Consider the following 10233-nt stretch of genomic DNA (forward strand, 5'->3'; position numbering starts at 1 on the left):
GATTGGCTCACTCACATATCCGTAAACTCACATTTGTCCGCGAATATAATTGTATACAATAGTGATGGAGGTGAAAGAGCCTTTACCTTCTTTCGACAAAAGGTGAATTTTATGGAGGGCGTGTTCTGAACCCCTCCCAACTCCAACGAATCCACAATTTTAGCTTTTAGAGCGAGCTTCTGACTTCGGCCAGTGATCGAAAAGTGTTCTGGAGAGAAGCTGGCTAGCTGGAGGCAGCCCATTTGGCAGCAGATTTTTTTAACACAGTTCTGATGGCTTGGGCTGACTGGCATGTGACAAATAGGACTGGGCGTACGTGGTGATGCCTTGGGCTGAATGCATGCACATTTTTTTACACAGTAGCTATTGAAGCGATTTTTGTTGTACAGAAACATGTATAGAGAGCATTTCTTTGGAACATGGAGTAACAAACATACAACAATCATGTAGTATTTCTAAAGATCCCAAATTTTCTCAGCTAACATAAATTATAATTTAGCAGAAAAACTAGTTACTCATGTGTCATACAACAAAAGCTCCATTTGCATATGAATTTGCAAATCAATATGGTCACACATCTAAAATCATGAACATGATTACTTCACCAACTAAGAGCAATGGCAGTAGCTAGTTCATGCCTAAACAAATCCATGTTAAGACCACTTTCTGCCATTGTTGAAGCATCCGATGCATTTGAAGGAATAGCATACTTCTTGTATCTATTAGGAATAGTTGGAGCATAATCAAGATCCCTCTCGCACCGAAGAAAGTGGAGATCCTCTTTGTCATGGAGGCAGACATAGTTGTGTAGTGTAATGGTAGCCGCGGCAATCAGTTTTTGTGTTGCAATCGAGTAGTTTGGCATCTTGAGAAAGATTTGTCATTTCATCTTCCACACACCAAAGGTTCTCTCTATCGTATTACGCTTGGAAGAGTGGATCCAGTTGAACTTCCCTATGGGAGTAGTTGGGGGCGCACCTCTTTGGAAGTCGGGGACATGATAGCGTTCTCCTTTGTAGGGTGCTAGATAGCGATCTCTATTAGGGTAGCCGACGTCTACAAGGTAATACTTGCCTACACAAAGTAACAACGAGAGGATTAGGCCGGCGACGGGGAAGGGAGGGCAGCGGGCGGTGGCGGCGCGACTGACAACGGCGGTGAGGGTTCGAGAGGGAGTTGTGGGTGAACGAGCGAAGGAGTAGGGAACGATTCGAGAGAGAGGGCCCTGCTCGCTCGGTTCTGTGCACAAGCCATGGGAGGGCCACGCAAATCGTTTTCCTGGGCGGTGGCAATATCTTATAAATACGGGGAACTCCAGCTTCTGTTGATTCGCGGAGCTCGGTTTTCCTTCCTCCGCAAAAATGCACTATGGCCCAACACAGCTTCGCGATTTCAGCTCCATGGAGCTAAAGCGTTTGGCTTTATTTTCTGTCTGGAGTTTGTGAAGCTGGGAGTTTGAGAGGTTCGGAACAGGCCCTTAAAATGAAGCATCAAGAAGATATGGACACAATGAGCACATACTCGGTCTCTGCATAGGTAGGATGCACACAACGAACACAATACACACACACAACATGCCGACGACTAGCAAAGTTATATAAGACCAAAACTATATGTAGACGAGAAAAAACCCAAGAGCGATTAGATCTGCAATCGGCAACTGTGGCAGTGACCATACCCGCATCAACCAAATCATGACACCACATGGACGACGAGATATTTCAACGGCAACGCCTTCAAGAAGGGAGCGAGGCTCAAGCACCGTCGTTACCGGATCCAGCCATGAATGCCAGAATTTATGTTTTTGATACGTCCATTTTGCATCATGTTTACCTACTGTTATTTATAATATTTTTATGCATAATAATTCTTTTTGGAGTAATTCTATTGTCTTTTCTCTCATAATATGTAAGGTTCACACAAAGAGGGAGAACTCCGGCAGCGGGAAATCTGGACCTGAAAAGCTATGCCAGGCTACCTATTCTGCACAACTCCAAATGAGCTAAAACTTCATGAGAAATTTTTATGGAATAAATAAGAATTATTAGAGCGAATAAATACCAGAGGGGGCCCATCAGGTGGGTGATAACCCACAAGTATAGGGGATCGCAACAACTTTCGAGGGTAGAGTATTCAACCCAAATTTATTGATTCGACACAAGGGGGCCAAAGAATATTCTCAAGTATTAGCAGCTGAGTTGTCAATTCAACCATACCTGGAAACTTAGTATATGCAGCAAAGTGTTTAGTAGGAAAGTAATATGATAGTGGTGGTAGCGGCAACAAAAGTAAAGACAACAAAAATAATGTTTTTGGTATTTTGTAGTGATTGTAACAATAGCAGAGGGATAGTAAATAAGAGAAAACCAGTATATGGAAAACTCGTAGGCACTGGATCAGTGATGGATAATTATGTCAGATGCGGTTCATAATGTAACAGTCATAACATAGGGTGACACAGAACTAGCTCCAATTCATCAATGTAACGTAGGCATGTATTTCGTATATAGTCATACGTGCTTATGGAAAAGAACTTGCATGACATCTTTTGTTCTACCCTCCCGTGGCAGCGGGGTCCTATTGGAAACTAAGGGATATTAAGGCCTCCTTTAAATAGGGAACCGGAACAAAGCATTAGCACATAGTGAATACATGAACTCCTCAAACTACGGTCATCACCGGGAGTGGTCCCGATTATTGTCACTTCGGGGTTGCCGGATCATAACACATAGTAGGTGACTATAGACTTGCAAGATAGGATCAAGAACTCACATATATTCATGAAAACATAATAGGTTCAGATCTGAAATCATGGCACTCGGGCCCTAGTGACAAGCATTAAGCATAGCAAAGTCATAGCAACATCAATCTTAGAACATAATGGATACTAGGGATCAAACCCTAACAAAACTAACTCGATTACATGATAAATCTCATCCAACCCATCACCATCCAGCAAGCCTACGATGCAATTACTCACGCACAGCGGTGAGCATCATGAAATTAGTGATGGAGGATGGTCGATGATGATGACGGCGACGAATCCCCCTCTCCGGAGCCCCGAACGGACTCCAGATCATCCCTCCCGAGAGGTTTTGGGGCTTAGCGGCGGCTCCGTATCGTAAAACGCGATGATTTGTTCTCTTTGATTTTTTTCTCTCCGAAAGAAAATATATAGAGTTGGAGTTGGCGTCGGAGGGTCTCCAGGGGGCCCACGAGGTAGGGGGGCGCGCCCTAGGGGGGGCGCCCCCACCCTCGTGAGAAGGGTGTGGGCCCCCTGGTCTTCATATTTAGCGAGGATTTTTTATTATTTTTTCTAATACCTCCCGTGGAGTTTCAGGTCATTCCGAGAATATTTGTTTTCTGCACATAAAACAACATCATGGTAATTCTGCTGAAAACAGCGTCAGTCCGGGTTAGTTCCATTCAAATCATACAAGTTAGAGTCCAAAACAAGGGCAAAAGTGTTTGGAAAAGTAGATACGACGGAGACGTATCAACTCCCCCAAGTTTAAACCCTTGCTTGTCCTCAAGCAATTCAGTTGACAAACTAAAAGAAAGAAAAACTTTTACAAACTCTGTTTGCTCTTGTCACTACTAGGAAAAGGGCTACTAATGGCGCACCAGTTTTGCCTACTAATGGCGCATCACTGGTGCGCCATTAGTATCACGCAACTAGTATTTTTTACTAATGGCGCACCACTGGTGCGCCATTAGTATAGGCAACGGTGCGCCATTAGTATGGGCCACTGGTGCGCCATTAGTATAGGCCACCGGTGCGCCATTAGTATTTTTGAATTTTGAAGGCAGGAAAATAGTAGTGGCGCACCGTCTAACCCCCACCGTGCGCCATTGCTATTTTTGAATTTGGATCTGGATCGTGATTTTTTTGCCCATTTTTTGCTTGTTTTTTTGCTCGTTTTTTGGCACGATATTATTTCAAATTTTGTTCCTGTTTTTGGATCTTGTACGTTCTTTTGCCGTGTTCTTTTGCCGGAGAGGAGTTCGCCGGAGAGGAGGAGGAGGAGGTCACCGGAGAGGCGCTCGCCTACATCACCGGAGAGGAGGAGTAGGTCGCCGGAGAGGAGTTCACCGGAGCATCGGAGAGGAGGAAGGAGAAACCATGAGGGGATGGGAGGAGAGGAGGGAGGAGGAGCTCACCGGAGAGGAGGGAGGGGGAGCTCACCGGAGAGGAGGAAGGAGAAACCGTGATGGGAGGGGAGGGGAGGAGAGGAGGGAGGAGGAGGTCGCCGGAGAGGAGGAGGAGGAGGTCGCCGGAGAGGAGGGTAGTATGGTGGAGGAGAGAAGGGAAGATGGAGTGGAGGAGAGGAGGAGATGGAGTGGAGGAGAGGTAGAGTGGAGGAGAAGAATAAAGAGGTAAGAAGGAGAGGACCACGCCCAGCCATATATAAGGCATAGTAATGGCGCACCGCGGGCAGGAGCGCCATTACTATTTTTTTTATTTTTTGATTTATTTTGAATTTCGAAGGCGGGAAGATATTAATGGCGCACCATGGGCAGGTGCGCCATTAGTAACTTTTTTTATTATTTTTTTGACTTATTTTTAATTTTGAAGGTGGGAAGATAGTAATGGTGCACCATGGGCAGGTGCGCCATTAGTAAGTTTGAATTTTTTTGAATATTTTTACCTCCCCAGATCTTAAAAGCCCCGTAACTTTTTTTCTGTTAGGTTTTTGAGGATTTTGAAAATATTTAACAAGGTTCCCCCGTTAAATTCGGATGTAACTTTTCGAGTAGATGATTTTTCATATAAAAAACTTTTTCATCCGAGTTCATACGCAAAAGTTATGCCCATTTTACAAATTCTCGAGAGATTTCGCAAATAAAGTCGAAATTCATATTTGTAAATTTTCACAACAACTAGACCACATATCACATGGGAAACTTATTTTCTTTTATTTTTTTTGACATTTCCGTCATTTATTTATTTATTTTTTAAACTAAAAAGGCAGTCCAGGGGGGTGCATTCGGTGGAAGTGGTGGCCAAGTTACTAATGGCGCACCGTGGCATGGTGCGCCATTACTAGTTCAACTAGTAATGGCGCACCACTCCCACGGTGCGCCATTAGTAGTTTTGACAAATTTTTAAAAAAAAATTACTAATGGCGCACCGTGGATGTGGTGCGCCATTAGTATTTAGTAATGACACACCACATGTACAGTGCGCCATTAGTGTCCATTCCATCTATAGCCCTTTTCCTAGTAGTGTGTTGTTGTAAGTATGTCAAGCCAGCATTCAAGTTTTTAGCATAGATCATAACTAACCACACTTGCAATAATTCTCAGGTCTCATCATTACTCATATCAATAGCATAATCAGCTAGCAAGTCATAATAATAAATCTCGGATGACAACATTTTCTCAAAAGAATCATAATATGATATAACAAGATGGTATCTCGCTAGCCCTTTCTGAGACCGCAAAACATAAATATAGAGCACCTTTAAAGATCAAGGACTGACTAGACATTGTAATTCATGGTAAAAGAGATCCAATCATAGTCATACCCAATATAAATTAAAAGTGATGAATGCAAATGACGGTTGTGCTCTCTAGCTAGTGCTTTTTAATAAGAGGGTGATGACTCAAAATAAAAGTAAATGGATAGGGCCTTCGCAGAGGGAAGCAGGGATTTGTAGAGGTGCGAGAGCTCGGTTTTGAAATAGAGATAAATTGTATTTTGAGCGGTATACTTTCATTGCCAACGTAATAACTAAGAGATGGCGATATCTTCCATGCTAAACACATTATAGGCGGTTCCCAAACAGAATGGTAAAGTTTATACTCCCCCTCCACCAACAAGCATCAATCCATGGATTGCTCAAAACAACGAGTGCCTCCAACATACATTAGGTCCCAGGGGGAGTTTTGTTTGCAATTAATTTTGATTTAGTTTGCATAAAGCATGGGACTAGACATCCCGGTGACCAGCCATTTTCTCGTGAGTGAGGAGCGGAGTCCACTCCTCTTGAGAATGACCCGCCTAACACGGAATATAAGGACAACCTTTGTTGATACATGAGCTATTCGAGCATACAAAATAGAATGTTTATTTGAAGGTTTAGAGTTTGGCACATACAAATTTACTTGGAACGGCAGGTAGATACCGCATATAGGAAGGTATGGTGGACTCATCTGGAATAACTTTGGGGTTTAAGGGATTGGATGCACAACTAGTATTCCCGCTTAATACAAGTGAAGGCTAGCAAAAGACTGGGAAGCGACCAACTAGAGAGCGACAACAGCCATGTACATGCATTAAAATTAATAAACATTGGATGCAAGCATGAGTAGGATATAATCCACCATGAACATAAATATCATGAAGGCTATGTTGATTTTGTTTCAACTACATGCGTGAACATGTGCCAAGTCAAGTCACTTAAAACATTCAAAAGAGGATACCACCCTATCATACCACATCATAATCATCTAAATAGCATGTCGGCATACAAGGTAAATCATTATAACTCATAGCTAATCAAGCATGGCACAAGCAACTCTGGTCTCTAATTGTCATTGCAAACATGTTTATTCATAATAAGCTGAATCAAGAATGACGGGCTCATCATATTTACAAAAACAAAAGAGGTCGAGTTCATACCAGCTTTTCTCATCTCAGTCAGTCCATCATATATCATTATAATTGCCTTTCACTTGCACGACCGAACGGTGTGAATAATAATAAGAGTGCACGTGCATTGGACTAAGCTGGAATCTGCGAGCATTCAATAAACAGGAGAAGACAAGGCAATATGGGCTTCTTGGTTAAATCAACAATAATGATGCATATAAGAGCCACTTCAACAATTTAATTATAGTCTTCTCATGCTGACCCCCAAAGAAAAGAAAAGAAATAAAACTATTTACACGGGAAAGCTCCCAACAAGCAGAAGAAGAACGAGAAATATTTTTGGGTTTTCTTTTTAATTATTACTACTACTACAGAGAAATAAACTACTACTAATTTATTTGGTTTTTCTTAAGGTTTAACAAACACACAAGAAGAAAGCAGGAAAAAGAAAATAAACTAGCATGGATATTACAGTGAAAAAGTATGAGCACCGGCATCTAGCAATGAGTGTGTGTGAACATAAATGTAATGTCGGTGAGAAATACGTACTCCCCCAAGCTTAGGCTTTTGGCCTAAGTTGGTCTATGGCCACGGCTGGCCTGGTGGATATCCATAATAATAGTTGTTGGGGTCGTACTGTGATGAGGAAGGATAGTTGGGATCATACTAATGTGCAGCGGTTATCGCCTGCTGAGCTGCAGCGTGGAGTCGGGCTGCCTCCGCTCTCCTCTCGTACTCTTCTGCCTCCTCTCTGGTAATAACATATCTTACTTTTGTCTGTGAATCAAAGAAGGCAGGAGTAGGGAGAGTAATACGGAAAACACGTCGTTTATCAAAAATTAAGCGATATAAGAGAGGTGATTCAGGCCTCTCGACAAACTGGTGTGAAGCCATAGAGTTATAATCTAAATATGCAGAAGGCAACTCCATATCACCCTCACGAATGTCTATTTCAAGAAAATGAGCTAAGCGGGTTGCATAAATTCCTCTAAAGAAATCTCCATTATGTCTATTATGATGCAACCTACAAGCTACAATGGCTCCCATATGATAAGATTGGTCTCCTAACACAGCACTCCTAAGAATGCTAAGATCAGGGACACACATGTGACATGCTTCATCCTTAGCATTTATACATCTATCGATGAAGAGAGCAAAATAATGTATAGCAGGAAAGTGAATGCTCCCTATGGTAGCCTGCGTTATATCTCTAGATTCCCCCACAGTTATACTAGCAAAAAAGTTTCTAAATTCAGATTTAGGGGGATCCCTAACACTACCCCATGATGGAAGTTTGCATGCAAGAGTGAAATCCTCTAGGTCCATGGTATAAGATTTGTCATAAAGATCAAACATGACTGAAGGAGAATTACGCGAAGATGAATACTCAAACCTCCTCACAAATGAACTTGTGAGATCACGATACTGGGGGCATTTGTTAGCCTCAAAATTCTCAAGACCGGCATTGCGCAAATATGATTTGAATTCTTCTTTAATTCCCGCACGGTCCATAAAATTTTCCGACGGCCATTCGCAAGGCCGTACTGGAGCGTCTCTTGGTGGATCCTCGTCAGCATCGCGCATAGCAATCCTGGGTCCTTGCTTCTTAGAGGAACCACCTTGGAACATCTTCCTAAACATATTTCTTTTCTCTGAAAAATTCTGAAAATTTTAGTAACTTCAAACAAAAATGAAGCAAACTCAATAAAACTGATAGCAACTACTCCTACAAGTGCCTAGAGCCTATATCAAGCATTAGAACTACTTGGAACCATATAAATTTGACATGCAAGCTCAAGAACATGCTCACCTATGTAGAAATTTGCAAAGAATAAAGCACTAGAACAAAAACTAATTGGACCAATGGAGGAATCACATACCAAAGAACAATCTCCCCAAGCAGTTTTGAGAGAGGTGCTGTGAGTAAGGAGATCGAAAATCACGGCAAAAGTGGCTGGAATTCATGCTTGAGTTGGTTTTTCGGGTTTGTGTGAGATAGAGGAAGAAGATGGGTGCTGGGATAAGTGAAGGAGGGCCACCGTGGGCCCACGAGGCAGGGGGCGCGCCCTATAGGGGGCGTCCACCACCCTCGTGGCCAGGTGGCAGCTCCTTCCGCGGTAATTTTTGCACAGTAAATCCTCAAATATTCCCGAAAAAATCATATTAAATTGGCATGCCATTCCGAGGACTTTTATTTTCGGAATATTTTTATATTGCACAGATAAGTCAGGAAACAGACAGAAAATACTATTTTTACTTTATTTAATATAAATAACAGAAAATATAGAGAGGGTACAGAAGTTTGTGCTTCTAGTTTCATCCATCTCATGCTCATCAAAAATAATCCACTAACAAGGTTGATCAAGTCTTGTTAACAAACTCATTCCGATAATCATGAAACCGGAGAAATTTCGAATAACACTAAGTTACCTCAACGGGGATATGCACATCCCCAATAATAAGAATATCATATTTCTTCTTGACAGTAGGAAGAGGAAATTCAAAACCTCCAAATATAATCGATGGAATTTTTCCAATAGAATTGATACTATGAACTTGAGGTTGTTTCCTCGGAAAGTGTACCGTATGCTCATTACATTTAACATGAAAAGTGACATTGCCTTTGTTGCAATCAATAACAGCCCCTGCAGTATTAAGAAAAGGTCTTCCAAGAATAATAGACATACTATCATCCTCGGGAATATCAAGTATAACAAAGTCTGTTAAAATAGTAACGTTTGCAACCACAACAGGCACATCCTCACAGATACCGACATGTATAGCAGTTGATTTATCAGCCATTTGCAAAGATATTTCAGTAGGTGTCAACTTATTCAAGTCAAGTCTACGATATAAAGAGAGAGGCATAACACTAACACCGGCTCCAAGATCACATAAAGCAGTTTTAATATCGGGATCAGGAGGTTCTTCAGTAAATAAATAATAACTATCATATGTTTCTTCAATAGGCGATGAATTAAGACCATGTATTTCTTCAATAGGAGGTAAATTCTTAATGTCTTCAGCTTTAATACCTTTTTCTTTCATAGATTTCTTTGCCTCTTGCATATCTTCGGGACTGAGAAATAGAATACCTCTCTTCTTCGGAGTTGGTTTAGGAATAGGCTCAGTAATTGGAGCTGGAGATGGCTCAGGAGCTGGCTCAGGAGGTGCCCAATTATTTTCATTTGTTAACATAGTATTCAATATAATTTCAGCTTCATCCGGTGTTCTTTCCCTGAAAAGAGAACCAGCACAACTATCTAGGTAATCTCTGGAAGTATCGGTTAGTCCATTATAAAAGATATCAAGTATTTCAGGTTTCTTAAGAGGATGATCAGGCAAAGCATTAAGTAACTTGAGAAGCCTCCCCCAAGCTTGTGGGAGACTCTCTTCTTTAATTTGCACAAAGTTATATATTTCCCTCAAAGCAGCTTGTTTCTTATGAGCAGGGAAATATTTAGCAGAGAAGTAATAAATCATATCCTGGGACTACGCACGCAACCAGGATCAAGAGAATTAAACCATATCTTAGCATCACCCTTTAATGAGAACGGAAATATTTTGAGTATATAAAGGTAACGCGATCTCTCATCATTAGTAAACAGGGCAGATATATCATTTAACTTAGTAAGATG

Source organism: Triticum urartu, chromosome 4A (assembly GCF_056163025.1).
Source record: "Triticum urartu cultivar PI428250 chromosome 4A, HENAU_Tu73, whole genome shotgun sequence".
NCBI lineage: Eukaryota > Viridiplantae > Streptophyta > Magnoliopsida > Poales > Poaceae > Triticum > Triticum urartu.